Raw genomic sequence first — 19,184 nt, forward strand, 5'->3', positions numbered from 1 at the left:
CTTTCACACATATATTCCACATTTTGTTTATCCATCTGTTGATGGACTTGGGTGGTTCCCACATTTTGGCTATTGTGATTAATACTGCTATGAACATTGGTGTGCTCGTATCTGCTTGAGTCCTTGCTTTCAATTCTTTGGGGCATATACTTAGGAGTAAAGTGGCTGGACCATATCATAAACCTATGTTGAACTTTGGGAGGAAGGAAGCACCAAAATATTTTTCACAGCAGCTGTATCATTTTACATTCATCAGAGTTCTCCACACCAATGTCAACACTTTTTTGTTTGTTGTTTATAATAACCGTCTGAATGGGTACATAGCAATATCCTTTTGTGGTTTTTATTTGCATTTCCCCAATGATGTTGAACACACTTTCCAGTGCTTACTAGCTTATCTTCTTTTTTAAATACTTATTTGGCTGCACTAGGTCTGATCTGAGGGATGCAGGATCTTCAGTCTTCATTGTGACAAGCCACCTCTTAGTTCTGGCATGAGCGCTCTAGTTGCCCAACTAGGGATCGAACTCGGGCCACCTGCAATAGAAAGCCAGAATCTTAGCAACTGGACTAGCAGGGAAATCCCACTGGCTTATTTTCCTTGGCGAAATGTATATTCAAGTCGTTTGTGAGGTTTTTTGTGTTTTGTTTTGTTTCGTTTTGCCACTCTGCACAGCTTGCATTATCTTAGTGCCCCACCCAGGGATCAAACCATGTCCCTTGCAGTGGAATCATGTAGTCTTAACCACTGGACCACCAGGGAAGTCCTTTGTATTTGTTTTCAGTTGTAGGAAGTCTTTATATATCCTAGATATCAGTTCCTTACCAGATGTATGATTTGCCAGTATTTCCTTCCATTCGTGGGTTGTCTTTGCTCTCTTGATAGTGTCTTTTGATGCACTAGTTTTTAATTTTGATGAAATCTAATTTACCTTTTTGTTGTTGTTGTGTCTCTCTTTTTTTGACCACCTTCCTCCCTCCCGGACTTCCCTGGCTGAGTTTTCTTGGTGTTTTTCTTTCCTCTCTGGCTGCTTCTCTTCAGGTTTCCATTGCTGGATCCTTTGACAGCCTGGGATTCAGTGCCAGGTCATTTCCCAAGGACTGTCACCCTTGCATCTGCAGGTGAAGACCTGGAGGAGGGACAGCAGATGAGTGCAACAGAAGAGGAGGTCTTTGTCCAGTGGCCCCGAGGCCTGATGACTGAGATTGGTGAGGGTTCTGGAGTGGGGGGTAGGAGGACATTCAGTGGTTCTGCTGATCCCAGTCTTACCAATCCACCATACTCTAAAGACAGAATGGTTTCTGTTGTGAACTCTATGGAGAAATGATTCTCCCAGGGAGAGGGGGCAGGGACAAGGAATTCTACAAGGAGGAGGGTGTCACAAGGGTCCAAAGGGCACTGGCTCCCCAGCATTAGTGCCCTGCTAGATCTGACCCCCAGCCCCTGTGCTCAGGGTACAAGCCTGGCCATACCAGGGTCAACTTTAAGCAAGCATGCTTGCAGGCTTTGACAAATGCTTGTTCCTTTTTCTGGAATATCCCTCCTAGGCCATCTGAACTGTTTATGCATTCTTTAAGATCACCAGTGCCTCCTCCTCCAGGAAGCCATCCCTGGCCCATCATCCAAGCTTCTTTTCTCAGATCACTGATCACCCTGAGTCGTCATCACCTGTTTGCCTGTCTGCCTTCCCCGTGTCGGATTCAATTCTGCTCCCAGCACACAGAATGAGAAGGGAGAGCAAAAAGGCTGGTCCTGGGGAGGCCCACAGGAGGGTGGGCCTGACCAGGCATCACCCTGCCCATCCACCTCCCCACTCCTGTTCCCCAGCTGATCCCACAACTTTCCCCAGTGGGAAAACTGACTGCTAAGATAACCTGGCTGGGGTACCAGGAGAGGTCCCCAAGCTTGGGGCCAATGAAGCCTTCTGTCACAACCAGCTAGACCGTCTCCTACCCTGAGACACTGTCTTGGTCCTACTAGGGCCTGGCAGGCTGAGCCGTCCTTTGTCTCCACAGCAGCCTTCCTTGCACCCACCATTGCCGCTGTGGACGGGTTTGCCTTGGGTGGAGGCCTGGAACTTGCCCTGGCCTGTGACTTCCGAGTGGCAGGTACCGGGTACAGCGAGAGGTGTGGGAGGGTGGGAGGGAAGAGGGAGCGACACAAGCTGATTCTGGGGATTCTGCAGTCAGCCACTGCTCTCAGCTTGCCAACAAACCCCAGAACTAAAGGCAAAGTGGGGACCAAGGAATTCAGGCGGTAGTGGCTCCCCCCGCCCCCCCCCCCCCCGCCCCCGCCCCAGCCCCTGACTGCTACAGGACTCGTCCCTTCTCAGAGTCAGCTGCCCTCAGCTCAGGACTGCTCATGCCAACCCCAGGGCAACTGCTGACACAACTAGAAAGAACATAGAGAGCGAAGGTTGGGGACAAAGTTATCTCTTCAGTCTTCCAGTTCTGTCCAAGCCAGCTTTATCGATCATGTTGTGAACAAAGGTGAGCCAGGAGGGCAGTCTGCTACATGCCCAGTTAATCACAAGCATGACTGGGCAGGAACAGTGCCCTACAGTAGTTCTATCAGAATCCACAAAGGTTTGCAGTAGTAGATTAAAGAAACTGAACTTCGAAACATGGAGGGCAGAGAGGATGAAGATAACTGATTGCTTTAACCTTGCTGACTTGGTGGTTAGGTGTGCCCTTTTTAGAGCAGATCAGAGAAGATCTGAGTGCCATAATGGTGCCACACTTTCTCGTGCCACCAAGCAAGAACTTTTCATCTTTTTTTTAACATGTAGCCCCAGGCATAGACGGACTTTATATCCACATGATGCATAACAAAGAGAAGCCATCAAATACCAGGGCAGGTCATAGCACCAACTCTGGTTCTCACCTGCCTGTGTTTAGGGGAGCTAACTTGAAGGGATTGGTGGGTAGGAGGTGAATGTAAACCCCTCCCTCCCATACTGCATGGTTCACAGGGACCATGTTGAGGGAATTCAGGAGAAGCCTATGGGGTGGGACACTCAAGGAGAGTTTCTCACAGGAAGTACAACTGCGAAAGAAGGATGTGGATCAGAATACAGGAAAATTTCCAGCTGACCAAAAGCCTGGAGAAAAACTGGTGGAAGCAGGAGTCACTGACACTCTAGGCCAGACCTGAGCTAAGGAAGCATGAGACAGAGAATCCCTTAATTTACAAATAGGTACTGGGCACCATCCAGGAACCCGTCCTTGTTCCAAGCACCATGACCTCAGTTGATCCTAAACAGTTCTATAAAGCAGGTAAGAGAGGTTATCAATTTTTTCCCCGTCCATGAGGCTCAGAAAGGCTAAGAGTTGCTCAGTGAGTTGTGGAGGTAGGGTGAGTGTTGGGCCTCCTGACTAGGGCTCTTCCAAAGGCTACTGGAGGAGTCTGGCTGTGGCCACTCCGTGAGGGAAGTGTTGGCTGGAGGGGTGAGTAGAGCCCAGAGTGTCTCTTATCCTCAGGGACTGGTGCTAGAAGACAGGGTGGGGGCTTCACTCTGTTTTGTCTAAGCAGCTTCCTCGGCTGTCATGGGGCTGATCGAGACCACCCGAGGGCTCCTCCCAGGAGCAGGTAATAACACACACCATCCATCCTCTACCTGTTCAACTCCACTCTATCCAGCATAATTCCCTACTTTCCTCTCTTGCCCTATGTTCTGGGTTCTTCCCCACCAGCCTAACCCAATCTCGTCCTCTGAGAGGTCTTGGCTGACTCCCAGCCAGGGCCTCCTCTGGGCCCCCATGTCCCATGAGGATTCACCACCCCTACTCCATCCTGGCAGAAGGGACTCAGAGGCTGCCTCGATGCCTGGGGTGGCCCTGGCGAAGGAGCTCATCTTCACAGCCAACGACTGAGTGGGGCGCAGGCCCAGGCTCTGAGGCTGGAGAACCACGCTGTGGCCCAGAATGAGGAGGGCAATGCTGCCTACCGCCGGGCCTGAGCCCTGGCCCAGGAGATCCTGCCCCAGCGGGCCTGAGCCACTGGGGTCATGGACGGGGATGCCGGGGGCAAGGGCGTCTCATGCAACCACACAAAGTCCATTTCCCCAGATTTATAAAATTAACCATCTTTTGTAGTTTTGCCTCCATTCAGCCATCTAGTAAATAATACTAAATCAGATTTTAAGTTAAAGTGAAAATTGAGTTCTGAGGGGCTGGGATCAATTAAGCTTGAAAATCCTCAGAACAGCCTGTAAAACAGAACTTCCTGAGATGATGCAAATGATCTCTATCTGTGCCATCCACTAAGGCAGTCACTAGCCACATGTTTGGTCGCTATGTCCAACTCTGTGCGACCCCACAGACTGTAGCCCACCAGACTCCTCTTGTCCATGGTATTTTACTGGCAAGAATACTGGAGTGGGCTACCATTTCCTTCTTCAGGGGATCTTCCCAACCCAGGGACTGAACCCGAGGCTCCTGCTTGCCAAGCAGTTTTTTACCCTTGAGCTAAATGGGAAGCCCCACTAGCCACATTACTTAAATTAAAATTTTAATTTCTCAATTATACTTCCCATGTTTTAATGCTAATAGACACATTTGGCTGCTGGCTTTTGTACTGGACAGTAAAGCATGAATGTGTCCCAAAATTGAAAATGCAAGATTCTTAAGCAGATAAAGAACTACCAGCCCATCTTTCAACCACACTACGTGGTGGAAAAGCACTTGAAATACATGATATAGGACATATGTTAAGACCCATACATTTTTGTTAATTCAAATAGCTTATTAGCATAGTCTCACCAAAAGTTTAGGTACCCAGGGAGTAGGTTAGGCCCTGCCTACATGTAATCTCCAAGTATCTGCCTACATGTAGTCTCCAAGTATCTGAGAGGCTCCACTGGCTTCTCACTTCTCTGAGAGCCAGAGGGAGGTCCCAAGTTTCCACAAAGATAGGCAAGCAGCTGAAATGGAGCCAGGTTTTGTTAAGTTGTAATACTGACTGAGCCCATATGGTGCACCCTCATCCTTCAGACACAATCAGACGCAAACAATCCTGGGTACTAACAATCCAGTGTCCCAGTGTTAGAACAATCAAGATGAGGTGATTATCCCTGTCGTGTCTGTGCTATAACAGATCCAACAAAGTTAAGTGACTGCTCATCAAAGTAAAAGAAAGTGACTGCACTACCACAAAGACAGACACTATTTTGGCATTCATTCTGCATAATACAGAAATACATATAATAACTAGTATTTTAAAGAATGCAGAACCTGAGAAAATTTTTAAAGAACAAACTAAATCTTTAATGGATTTCAAATACAAAAAATTAAAGACATATGACAAAGGTCAAATATAAAAATGTTAACTATATTCTATCATTTTAATATTATTAACAGAAAAGTATTTGAATTAATCACAAAAAGTAAAAAAGGGTTATCTTATTTTAGGAGGAAAAAAGTCTCCCTTTAAATAATCCTGCCTCTTTTTATAATTTTGATATCTTTACTTACTTACTTGCTTAGTTACTTGAGGGCAAGGACTATAAAAAACTGATGGTAAGTTTGGTTTAAAAGCATTTGTTTTGTCTTCATTTCTCGTTTATAGTTTCATCACATATAAATGGAGAGTCTGATGCTGTTTATTTTAATGCTGTCATGTTTCTCTTATACTTGGTCAGAAAGTCTCTCAACTGATACAAAACTCTGAGTAACTCAGGGTAGTAGCTGATTACACTTCCATGGAGTGAGGGGCGCCTATTTGTATAGGGCTTGTCTTTTTGCATAAAATAAACAACTGGGACTTTGAGCTTGATCTCAAGATGATTCAGGCTTCAGATTTTTCCATATGAAATAACGGTATTTTATTAATTACTAGTATTTCATTATTTAAAAGTAGCTTTCTACACCAAGGGACTTCCCTGATAGCTCAGTTGGTAAAGAATCGCCTGCAATGCAGGAGACCCCTGTTCGATTCCTCAGTTGCTAAGATCCGCTACAGGAGGGATAGGCTACCCCCTCCAGTAGTCTTGGGCTTCCCTTGTGGCTCAGCTGGTAAAGAATCTGCCTGCGATGCAGGAGACCTGGATGTGATCCCTGGGTTGGGAAGATCCCCTGGAGAAGGGAAAGGCTACCCACTCCTGTATTCTGGCCTGGAGAATTTGCAGAGTTGGACACAACTGATGGACTTTCACTTTCTACACCAAATCAACATCATACCGAAAACTAGTACTAGAATATCACTAATGCAAATGCTGGGACATTCTGATGCAACCTGTTTAACTTCCAGGGGAGTTACTGAGTGCCACTGAGTGCCAAGTATTAAGATTCCCTATGCTGCTGCTAAGTCACCTCAGTCGTGTCCGACTCTGTGCTACCCCATAGACGGCAGCCCACCAGGCTCCCCTGTCCCTGGGATTCTCCAGGCAAGAATACTGGAGTGGGTTGCCATTTCCTTCTCGAATGCATGAAAGTGAAAATGAAAGTGAAGTCGCTTAGTCGTGTCTGGCTCTTAGCGACCCCGTGGACTGTAGCCTACCAGGCTCCTCCATCTATGGAATTTTCCAGGCAAGAGCACTGGAGTGGGTTGCCATTTCTTCTCCAGGGGATCTTCCCAACTCAGGGATCAAACCCAGGTCTCCCACATTGCAGACAGACTCTTTACTGTCTGAGCCACCAGGGAAGCCCTACAGCCCAAAGTTCAGTTCAGTTGCTCAGTCGTATCCCACTCTTTGCAACCCCGTGAATCGCAGCACGCCAGGCCTCCCTGTCCATCACAAACTCCTGGAGTTTACTCAAACTCATGCCCATCGAGTCGGTGATACCATCCAGCCATCTCATCCTCTGTCTCCCCCTTCTCCTCCTGCCCCCAATCCCTCCCAGCATCAGGGTCTTTTCCAATGAGTCAACTCTTCACATGAGGTGGCCAAAGTATTGGAGTTTCAGCTTCAGCATCAGTCCTTCCAATGAACACCCAGGACTGGTCTCCTTTAGGATGGACTGGTGGGATCTCCTTGCAGTCCAAGGGACTCTCAAGAGTCTTCTCCAACACCATAGTTCAAAAGCAACAATTTTTTGGCGCTCAGCCTTCTTCACAGTCCAACACTCACATCCATACATGACCACTGGAAAAACCATAGCCTTGACCAGACGGACCTTTGTTAGCAAAGTAATGTCTCTGCTTTTTAATATGCTATCTAGGTTGGTCATAACTTTCCTTCCAAGGAGTAAGCGTCTTTTAATTTCATGGCTGCAGTCACCATCTGCAGTGACTTTGGAGCCCAAAAAAATAAAGTCTGACACTGTTTCCACTGTCTCCCCATCTATTTCTCATGAGGTGATGGGACCAGATGCCATGATCTGGTCATTTTCTAAATGCCATGCCATTTTCTAAATGTTAAGCTTTAAGCCAACTTTTTCACGCTTCTCTTTCACTTTCATCAAGAGGCTTTTTAGTTCCTCTTCACTCTCTGCCATAAGGGTGGTGTCATCTGCATATCTGAGGTTATTGATATTTCTCCCGGCAATCTTGATTCCAGCTTGTGCTTCTTCCAGCCCAGCATTTCTCAAGATGTACTCTGCATATAAGTTAAATAAGCAGGGTGACAATATACAGCCTTGACGTACTCCTTTTCCTACTTGGAACCAGTCTGTTGTTCCATGTCCAGTTCTAACTGTTGCTTCCTGACCTGCATACAGGTTTCTCAAGAGGCAGGTCAGATGGTCTGGTATTCCCATCTCCTTCAGACCAAAAGAGTCTGTCAATAAACACAAGCTCCACAAATTAACACTCAGATTTTCCCTTTAAGGGGTAAATATACTTTACCCTAGGAATATGGATTTGGCTACATTTTCCATGGAACACCAAAGGAATGGAATATCCTGTGGCAACTGTGTCTCACTGTTCTCCTTTCCAAATAACATAAAATGATCCATCATATTTCTAATTGATCTACTTCACACAGTGTTACCTTGAACACCACAAGTTGGAACTATGCAGGTTCACTTATACATGGATTTTTTTTTCCCACTAAATACATACTACAGTACTACATGATCCAAGGTTGGTTGAATTTGTGGATGCAGAACTCTTTACAGGGAGGGTTGGCTATAAAGTTATGTACAGATTTTCTATGGCATGAATGATCAGTTCCCCTAAGCTCCAGGCTGTTCAAGGCTCAACTACAATTATGCATACATGCACAGACACACTCAGAAACATAAATATGTGTGTTTTCAACACAGAGACAACATGGCTATATAGTTTTTAATTTTCTCTGATGAGAAATCAGCAGTTAAATAATACACATTCATAACAAGCAAATCAAAGGATATAGAGTAAAAATCAAAACTAGGGTGATCCTGTTATCCTGGGGCTGTCCAGGTTCAAAGTGAAAAGTCCCACATCCTAAAACAACACTTCAGTCACTGGCAAACCAGGACAGTTGGTCACCAAAACATTCCTCAATTCCCCAGTCACACTCCCCAGAGATGACCACTGTTAACAGTTTTCATACTCTTCCAGAAATTTTCATTGTACATGTAAAATGTGCACATATACTCACATATTTAATAATTCTAAATTCCTTTAGGACAATTTAGGGGACAAGGAACACATCTTTAAAGGCTAGTCTAGTTCTAACTGACGTTTAAAAACATACACTATGCATAGAAAAGAATTCAATAAGTATGGAAAAGTATAAAACAAAAAGTGAAGTTCTCCATTCTCTTGACCCTTCTCCCCAAAGACACATCATACCAACACCTTCTACACAAATGGAATAATATACACAGCACTATGCAGCTTCCTTTTTTCACCTAATATCTGGAGAGTTACCCATTTCAGCACATACTTACTAACCTCATTCATTTAAACTGCACACTTTTTCATTAATGGTATGGGTGTGCCATCATTTAACCAGTACTCTAATGAGGACATCACGTTACTGACATCTTTAAGCTCCTGAAAAATAGCTGGAATGCATAACTTTGGACATCTTAGTGTATACTCCTGAAAGTGCATCTATAGGGCAGATGCCTATGTGGAGTTACATGAAAGAGCATGGGCATCTATCTAATTTGCCAGTTCTTGTCAAATTTTCCTCCTGAAGCATTGTACCAGTTCACTCACCATTCAATTATGTATGCAAATACTTGTTTCCTAAATCTCAACAATAATGGGCATTACCAACCTTTTACAGTTTCCAAGCGTGAGGTGAAAAGGAGCACCTAACTGTTCTGATTTATGTTTCTTTAAAAGTAAAGCTGAGCATACCTCATGTCTGTTTTTTCAACTACCTTTCCATAATGTGTGAGTGCTTAAAAAAAAAATTATACCACTTTTTGTAAAGGAAAAGCTCTGTCACAATATCACAAATCTATTTTCCCGGTTCCTGATTTTTGCTTGAATCTGTGGTATTTTTCCCAGTCTGAAGTTCTTTTATCTTTATGTAGCTAGTTTTTAATTTACGCCTTCCATGCTAACGGGCTTTTTAAATTGTTCTTTTCCTGATAAAGTCTTACAAAACCTTCAAATAATACAATGTGAACAAAATAGGAGGCAAATGCACTCCTTGCCTGGAAGCAGGGCCCAGGATGGAGAGCCAGACCTGCAGTAGCACAAAATAACTAGAAGCAAGACCAAAGAGGCAAAGATGGTCACTTTGGTGCTCTTGCTTCCAAGCGGCCCTACAAAATACCCTTCAGGATTTCAGCCCAGGCCTGTCAGCGTCCAAAATCCAAGTTCCTAATACTGACCTTTTTTCACCCTACTGGGGTAAAACATGCTTTCAGTGGAGGCTTGCATTTGTTGAGATGAGAGGGGTAGAGAAGGGAGCAGCAATGGGAAAAGTGACTGGGAATCAGATCTAAGCTTCACCACTGACTCACTGGACAAACATGGCCAGGTGTTTCACCACCCTGAGCCTCACTTAAACCCATCCTGAAGGGATGGGGAGCAGCCTGTAACCATTAGACAAGTCTGTGGGTGGGAAAGCATGTGTACAGTGGAGTATGTTGTACATGCTGGTGGGATGTATTAAATGACAAGAATTCCAGATGGTCAGGACTAGGAGGATTAGGCATCAGTTAGGCTTCCTTCATTATTGAAAAGGACCATCAGCTAATTAGTAGGTATAACACTAACAAAAGTAAACACTGTCACTAGAATAGCTGGATTTCTACCCAGACCTCTTCCACCATCATGGAGCGTGTGTGCCTAACTGTGAGCACCAACTGATCCCCTCCTCAACCAAGCGCTTGCTTTTCCCTAGGCCCCCATCGCTGTGCGGCTGAGCAAAGTTGCCATTGACCGAGGAACAGAGGTGAGAGGGTTCTGGGTCGGAACTTAGCGTCTGCTAAGGTCAGTGGGGTGGCTGGGAGGCAGTGCTTTCAGGGCACACAGATGGACAGCACAGCTGGAAAGAACTCAGGCACTGGACTCTTCCTACAGACTTTGAGGCTGACCTCTCTCTTTGTGCCTTAGTTTTACCCATCTAACAAAGCATTTGCCATCTGTCTCTGTGGAGATTGAACCCTGTGCTGCTGCAGCTGTCCACCTTTAACACCTCCCCTAGAGGGAGGTCAGGGTGGAGTGAGGCACTCTGTGCTCCAGGGAATCTGGTGGAACAGGTGTTTAGACAGTTAGATTTTCAGGAACTGATTCATGATAACAATCTTTATATCTCTTCATATCTAGAAAAGCACTAAATCCCTTCCTGGTGATATCAGCTCCTCCTGACTAGCAGAAAACCTTTTATAAAGTAAGCTTGACTGTACCGAACTCCCACTTCACTGAAATCTCATATATTGACCTTCCCTGACTGCATCTTTGGAGCAGTCTCTCAGACCTATCTGAGGTGCTCCCTCATGGGCTGCAGTACCGATTTTGCCCCAAATAAAACTTAACTCACAACTCTCAAATTATGCATCTTTTTAATCAATGTAGTCAGGGGACTAGAATGCACACGCTGTAACTAAAAGAGCCTACACACCATAATGAAGATCAAAGATCCTGTGTGCAGGATCTAAGACCCAGTGCAGCCAAACAAATGAATAAATATAAAAAATAAGATTAAGAAAGTATAGGCTTCTGGGCATACACACTGAGGAAACCAGATCTGAAAGAGACACGTGCACCCCAATGTTCATCGCAGCACTGTTTATAATAGCCAGGACATGGAAGCAACCTAGATGCCCATCAGCAGATGAATGGATAAGGAAGCTGTGGTACATATACACCATGGAATATTACTCAGCCATTAAAAAGAATTCATTTGAACCAGTCCTAATGAGATGGATGAAGCTGGAGCCCATTATACAGAGTGAAGTAAGCCAGAAAGATAAAGACCATTACAGCATACTGACACATGTATATGGAATTTAGAAAGGTGATAACGATAACCCTATATGCAGAACAGAAAAAGAGACACAGAAATACAGAACAGACTTTTGAACTTTGTGGGAGAATGTGAGGGTGGGATATTTCAAAAGAACAGCATGTATACTATCTATGGTGAAACAGATCACCAGCCCAGGAGGGATGCACGAGACAAGTGCTCCGGCCTGGTGCACTGGGAAGACCCGGAGGAATCGGGTGGAGAGGGAGGTGGGAGGGGGGATCGGGATTGGGAATACATGTAAATCCATGGCTGATTCATATCAATGTATGACAAAACCCACTGGAAAAAAATAATAATAATAAAAAAAAAAAAAAAAAGAAAGTATAGGCTTACACAAGGAAAATTAATTAGTTAGATATGATATCAACTTTCCAATCCAAAGGATAAAGATAAAATGAGTTGACAGATGTTTTCTGGGAATCTGTGAACACAGAAATCTTTAAAATAAGTATATAAAATTATGTTTGGATTTTCATCAGTGGATTTTTTTCTGTTAAAATAAATTTTAAAAAATGTTTAATACAGAAAATTTTCTTATCTAAGTTGAAAAGGAATGTTAATGAAAACAATTATATATACTTCTGCTTGTAGTCATGATGGACTACAGATTTACCCTTCTGTCTTAAACATTTTAAAACCTGAACAAAATATACAAAGCAACTGTTTTCAGACAACGGCAACATAAAGCTTAGTACAGGGATCTCTGAAAGAACTCATAGAGTAATGGAGAGAACAGAGGGAGAGCTCTCTGAAAAAAAGTTCCTATAGTGCCAGGAATAGTTTTACTCTCAAAACCACAATGGAAAGATCTCCTAACACAAAGAGCAACAGTGGAATCCTGAGGTTACTGCTTGAATAGCAGCATCAGTTCAGCCTTGGAAAAATAAGGACTGTTCTGGACTCTGCCTAACAAAACATAAGAGCAAATCTCAAAAGGATCAAACCACTTCTAAAAAACAACTATCCCAGAACAAACTCTTAAATAGTTAATGGAATATAAAAATTCCATTTACACCCAACAAATTAAAATTCATAATGTTTAACATTCAATCACAAGTTATGACGCATGCAATGAAACAGAAGAGTACAGCTCGTAAAGAGTGCATTAATCAATCAATAGAAATGATACAAATGATAGAACTGTTTTAATGTTAAAACAATTACCATAAATATGCTCCTTTGAAACAATTACTGTTAAGGGAAGCACACTGACTGAAACCACCCACTCTGGCCAGGCACCACAGTAACCATTTGTGTGAGTCATTTTACAACAGGAGGTCCTGGTAAGTAGCATAGAACTAATAAGCCACCACTAACCAGAAGAGTTTGGGGAAAGTCAAAAGGAGATACCACATGTCTGACCACCTCCCAGAATCCTTTTCACTGGCATCCATCTTGGCTGACCAATGCGTGCACCACCAGGAAAGACTCTGAGTCAGAAGGATCCACCAAAGACAACCCGGAAACGAATCCCATCACCATAAAACTCGAGACTGTGAGCCACATGGCAGAGCAGTTCTCCTGGGTTCCTTTACCCTACTGCTCTATACCTGGGCACCCCTTCCCAATAACGTCTTGGACTGCAAGGAGATCCAACCAGTCCATCCTAAAGGAGATCAGTCCTGGGTGTTTATTGGAAGGACTGATGTTGAAGCTGAAACTCCAATACTTTTGTCATCTGATGATGACAAAATGCTTTGTTAGATGGGTAAAACTAAGGCACAAAGAGAGAGGTCAGCCTCAAAGTCTGTAGGAAGAGTCCAGTGCCTGAGTTCTTTCCAGCTGTGCTGTCCATCTGTGTGCCCTGAAAGCACTGCCTCCCAGCCACCCCACTGACCTTAGCAGACGCTAAGTTCCGACCCAGAACCCTCTCACCTCTATTCCTCGGTCAATGGCAACTTTGCTCAGCCGCACAGCAATGGGGGCCTAGGGAAAAGCAAGCGCTTGGTTGAGGAGGGGATCAGTTGGTGCTCACAGTTAGGCACACACGCTCCATGATGGTGGAAGAGGTCTGGGTAGAAATCCAGCTATTCTAGTGACAGTGTTTACTTTTGTTAGTGTTATACCTACTAATTAGCTGATGGTCCTTTTCAATAATGAAGGAAGCCTAACTGTCATCTGTCAGCTGACTCATTTGAAAAGGCCCTGATGCTGGGAAAGATTGAGGGCAGGAGGAGAAGGGAACGACAGAGGATGAGATGGTTGGATGGCATCACTGACTCGATGAACATGAGTTTGGGTGGACTCTGGGAGTTGGTGATGGACAGGGAGGCCTGGCGTACTGCAGTTCATGGGGTCACAAAGAGTTGGACACAACTGAGCGACTAAAATGAACTGAACTGAACTGAACTATTGATTAATAGCAAGGACCAGGAGAAATATCAATAACCTCAGATAAGCAGATGACACCACACTTATGGCAGAAAGTGAAGAAGAACTAAAGAGCCCTCTTGATGAAAGTGAAAGAGGAGAGTGAAAAAGTTGGATTAAAACTCAACATTCAGAAAACTAAGATCATGGCATCCAGCCCCATCACTTCATGGCAAATAGATGGAGAAACAATGGAAACAGTGAGAGACTTTATTTTAGGGGGCTCCAAAATCACTGCAGATGATGACTTCAGCCATAAAATTAAAAGACGCTTGCTCCTTGGAAGAAAAGATCTGATCAACATATACAGCATATTAAAAAGCAGGATATTACTTTGCTGACAAAGATCCGTCTAGTCAAAACTATAGTTTTTTCAGTAGTCATGCATGGATGTGAGAGTTGGACTATAAAGAAAGCTGAGTGCTTTGAACTCTGGTGTTGGAGAAGACCCTTGACAGTCCCTTGGACTGCAAGGAGATCCAACCAGTCCATCCCAAAGGAGATCAGTCCTGGGTGTTCATTGGAAGGACTGATGTTGAAGCTGAAATTCCAATACTTTGGCCACCTAATAAGAAGAACCAACTTACTAGAAAAGACTCTGATGCTGGGAGAGATTGAAGGTGGGGGGAAAAGGGGATGACAGAGGATGAGATAGTTGGATGGAATCACTGACTCGATGGACATGAGTTTGAGTAAGCTCTGGGAGTTGGTGACGGACAGCAAGGCCTGGCATGCTGCAGTCCATGGGGATGCAAAGAATCGGACACAACTGAGCAACTGTACTGAACTATTGATTAAAATCTGCCCTAACATTTTCCCTAGTTTCTACCTTTAGTTTTGACAACAACCATACAAACTAAAAAACTGAACTTTCCCTGCTACTCCACAAAATCCTCTAAACATGCTGTCCCTTATCTCTACCCCACCTCAGAGTAAGGGTAATTATTCTCCTGATTCTTATAATAATCATTTCCTTGTAGTAGCTCGTAGTTTTATCATCAAAGTGTCTGTGGACACTATATTTCGGCCTTGACTTTAAAAAAAATTATGGGCTTTTTAAATTCTTTTTTAATTTAAGGTTCTTCTCCACTACATTTTTTTCCTCTCAACACATCTGTTAAAGACCCAGACTGTTGGGACTGTGGTTTCCCACAGTCTGGACTTTGCAGATTGCATATTCATGCAGTTCATCCTGTTCCTCTGTTCTCTGTCCCACAGATTGACAGCTGGATCCAGAATCTTGCAGACTCACTCTATCTCTTTGTCAAAACTATCAGTAGTGGTATATTCTTTCATTAGGAAGCGTATGATTTTCTCTCTTTGTGTTGTTAGAAGCTCTTAGTGCTCAATGATTAGAACCAGTAATTCTTAAAACTTTTTAGTCTCAAGACCGCTTTACAATTTTAAAAATCACTGAAGATACCAGTATCTTTGATTATGATGATAATAGTTACAATATTTACCCTATTAACACTTATAATAGGATATTTAAAATAACTTTCAATTCACTCAAAAAAAACCATTACATGCTAACAAATAATTTTATGAAAATTATTATATCTCCCAAGAAAAACTGATCAGGGCAATTGTTTTGCAAATATGCAATTCTGTTTAATGTCTGCTTTCATAAGAGGCAGGTGAATTCTTACATCTGACACAGCTGATTCTTCATTCAACTTTTGGCATTATTTTTTAGGTTGAATTCTGCAAAGCAAATCTGAACTCACACAGATATGTGGTTAGAAAAGGGAGGAACAAAAAAAAAAGAAAAGAAAAGGAAGGAACACTTTAATAGCCTTTTAAGATAATTACGGATATTCTTTATTAATACTAGACTAAAACGTGACAAGGGGGAGTTTCTGACAAGCTAAAAGCAATGTTGAATTTAAAAGAATATCAATGAACTTTTCATACTCTTGCTATACTCAAGCCCATTAAAATCTTGCCCTTTGAGTAGGGTGGTGTTCTGGCTTTTCTCTGGAGCCATTTCACATAATTTTCCAAACCTCTACCAGGAAGTTAGTATGTATCTGATCACCAGTGCTCTAGGAACAAGGCTGGTAATTACTATCATTTAATACTATACAGAATTCCATTTAATTCCCTTTTTTCAACTTGGGCCTCACTCCTGTCTTCCACTAAACCTAAAGCTCAGATGATTCTAGAGATGCATCAGTTTAGTTTTTCCAGGCAACAAGTCTCTAATACCTTAACAAGGAACTAATAGTCACCTAGTGGTAAAAAGGATCTCGGAATCCAATCCAAGTGTTTTTCTTCCCTCCTCTCATCCCCACCTTACTTGACATCTAGTACATGTAGGTCCTAAGCCTTCTTGAGTTCTGCAGAAAGACTCAGCCAGTATAACCCTTCTTTAGGAACTTGGGCTCTGAATTTCTCTGAGTCAGTAACTACACTTCCACCAGCTTTTAATCCAGTGTTTTTCTGACATCGTTCTGCTGTTTCCTCTCCTAGTCACTTCACCCTGATGGGTTAATGCTTTAATTTCTTTACTGTCATTTTTCTGAGATTCGGAAAGCACCAATAGAGATAAATTCATATTTCCAATCTGCTGCTGCTGCTGCTAAGTCGCTTCAGTCATGTCCGACTCTGTGCGACCCCATAGACGGCAGCCCACCAGGCTCCCCCGTCCCTGGGATTCTCCAGGCAAGAACACTGGAGTGGGTTGCCATTTCCTTCTCTAATATATATAAAGTGAAAAATGAAAGTGAAGTCGCTCAGTCGTGTCCGACTCTCAGTGACCCCACGGACTGTAGCCTACCAGGCCCCTCCATCCATGGAATTTTCCAAGCAAGAGTACTGGAGTGGGCTGCCATTTCCTTCTCCATCCAATCTACTACACTTAACCAAATGTCCTAACACATCATATTTAAATGGATTACCCTTTCCTTCTCCATATTATACATTCCTTAAGAAGTTGGGTCTTTGGTAATCATGCAGATGGAGCCCTCAAGAGGGGACTACTATATAAATTTAAAAAAAACAATTTTTTTTTAAGTATTTCCTGGTGGTCTAGTGGCTTAGAATCTGAGCTTCCAATGCTGGAGGCCCTGGGTTGATCCCTGGTTGGGGAGCTAGATTCAACATGCCACAATTAAAGATCCTCTGTGCTGCAACTAAGACCTGACAATATTTTTTAAATATTGGATAAATAAATATTTTTAATAAATAAATATTTTTTAAAAGGAATGGGATTACTGCCCTTATAAAAAGATCCCCTAGATTTCCCTTGCCCCTTCTGCCACACATAGCTGTCTATGAAACACAGAGCAGGACCTTAAAAATTTAAGGCTGTTTTCGTAGAAAGAGAACTTCCCATAGGAACCCTCTGTCACAAAGCATATCCATTTAATAGTGTTCAACTAACACTTACTGAGCTCTTCAGGCACAAGGCATTTTGGAAGTGCTAGAGGTATAGCAATTAATTAACTTGGGAGATGGCTATATGCAAAAGAAGAATATAGACATATAAACAGAATTTCAGGATAAAATATAAAGTGCTAAGACAGAGGTTAAGTACAGGGTTCTATGGGACAGTCAGGAGAATCAGAACTTCTCCTAGAAAATCTGAATTGATCTTTTAAAAATACAAGCAAGTTAACCAAGTGAAGACAAATGGTCTTAAGGAGAGAAAACAACAGAAAGCAAGGCAACAGAGGCATAAAAAAGTTTGAGACGAAACTATCAGTACTCTGGCATCACTGGAGCACAGACGTGGTGAGCATGTCAAGAAATGAGATTGTAGCTGCCTCTGGCCTCCCGAGTACCAAGCAGAGTACCATGTGAGAAACGCAAAGCTCGGAGGATGCAGAAAAGCTGCCACCTGTGCCAAGACGCTGAGCATCACTAAGATTTCTATTCTGCACTTGGAACTGAGAGGGGATCCAACACGGAGTATTCCTGGAAGTGCAGGGCTGGCGACAGTCACGACCTGCTTTCCTTTTGGGTATGGGGCAAACCTTGCCTCAGTTACAAATCCACACAACTTAGGATTCCACCCATATTCTAAGGAGGTGCGGAGTTTGGGTCATCTTGAGGTCTTCTTCACAAACTGCGCCCCAGGAAGAAAAGGGAAGAGGGAGGGAAAAAATAGCCTCAGAACAACGCTGCGACATTATGATTCCGCAGAGACATCAACATCATAACCCATCAACTCTGATGCCTCACAGACAAGGAGCCGAGCTGGGCGGTGGGAAGCCAGTGGCGCCCTCCGGTAGGAAGGGCTGACAGACGGACGGCGTCAAGTCCTGACACCCCACCCCCCGTTTCCTGGTCTCTCAGGGCTCCCGCGGCCTCACCCAGGCTGAGCGGAGCAGGGAGCCCACCTACGGGGACCCACGGCTCTGTTTACCTTGGTCATCCCAACCCCCACCACAAACACCCGGTTCCGGAGCAGAGACTAAGAAGCGGCCAAAGACACGGTCCGAAATTTCGTGGGCACAGCGGGGGCGGAGCCGACGTGGAGGTTGCAGGTCTCAGGCTGATGCTGACTGAAGCCGCACGTGCGCCCGAGCTCTTGGGGCCGGGGGCGGGGCAGGCGGCGGCCTAGGGGCGGGGCGGGCAGAATTGGGAGCGTGCGCGTGCGTGAAGCCGCCGGCGCGCTCTCCTTGGAGGGTGGGAATTGGTATGGGACTTTGGTGGACAAAGTTCAAGGCGAGAATTCACCGGTTGGTTGGAAACTCAGTCCCTTTCAGCCCTTGAAAAAGGCTCTATAGCCTAGTACCAGTCCGTCAGGTTTAAATTCTCTATGCTGAGAGCGATTGTGGCCTGCAGCAAGGCCTGGGATTGAGGGGAAGGCATGGCCAGAAGCCGGACTCACGAAAGGGTACCCTGAGGAAATATTTTGAAATGTTGGGAGTCGCTCTGTATCCTATGGGTCGTAGTGCTTAGAAGAGATAAAATACGGGGGCCCGGGGCGGGAGGGGGGGGGGGGGCGGGGCGGGACGGACGAATTTTATTATATGTATGTCTAAAATAAAATCAAAGTCCTATCACTAGCCGTGTGACTTTTTTTTTTTTTAGTGTCTATAATATGGTTTGTTTGTTCATTATTTATGTATCTTTGGCTTTGCTGGATGTTCCTTGCTTTGCGCACTTTCTATGGTTGTAAAGAGCGGCGGCTAGTCTTCCTTGCTATACACAGGCTTCTCACTGTGGTGGCTTCTCTTGTTGGGGAGCACAGGCTCTAGATGCCCCGGCTTCAGTAGTTGCAGCACCTGCGCTCAGTAGTCGTGGCGAACTGAGGCATAGTTGTTCAGGGGCTTGTGGGATCTTCCCAGACAGGGGATTTGAGCGAACCCGTGTCCCCTGTATTGGCAAACGGATTCTTATCTTCTGTGCCACCAGGAAGGTCTGCTGTGTGACCTTTTATCTTGTGAGGATTAAGCGAGGTGATAGAAGCAAAGCAAAAATACAGGGACTATATGTATGTAGGTATGT

General features: G+C 44.2%; 1 pseudogene; it reads left to right on the top strand.

Moving 5' to 3' along the window:
- Positions 1–18,294, top strand: part of LOC133039987 (enoyl-CoA hydratase domain-containing protein 2, mitochondrial-like) — a 35,157-nt pseudogene extending 16,863 nt beyond the window's left edge.
- Positions 18,295–19,184: the final 890 nt, after the last annotated feature.

This window comes from Dama dama, chromosome 20 (genome assembly GCF_033118175.1).
Source record: "Dama dama isolate Ldn47 chromosome 20, ASM3311817v1, whole genome shotgun sequence".
Taxonomy (NCBI): domain Eukaryota; kingdom Metazoa; phylum Chordata; class Mammalia; order Artiodactyla; family Cervidae; genus Dama; species Dama dama.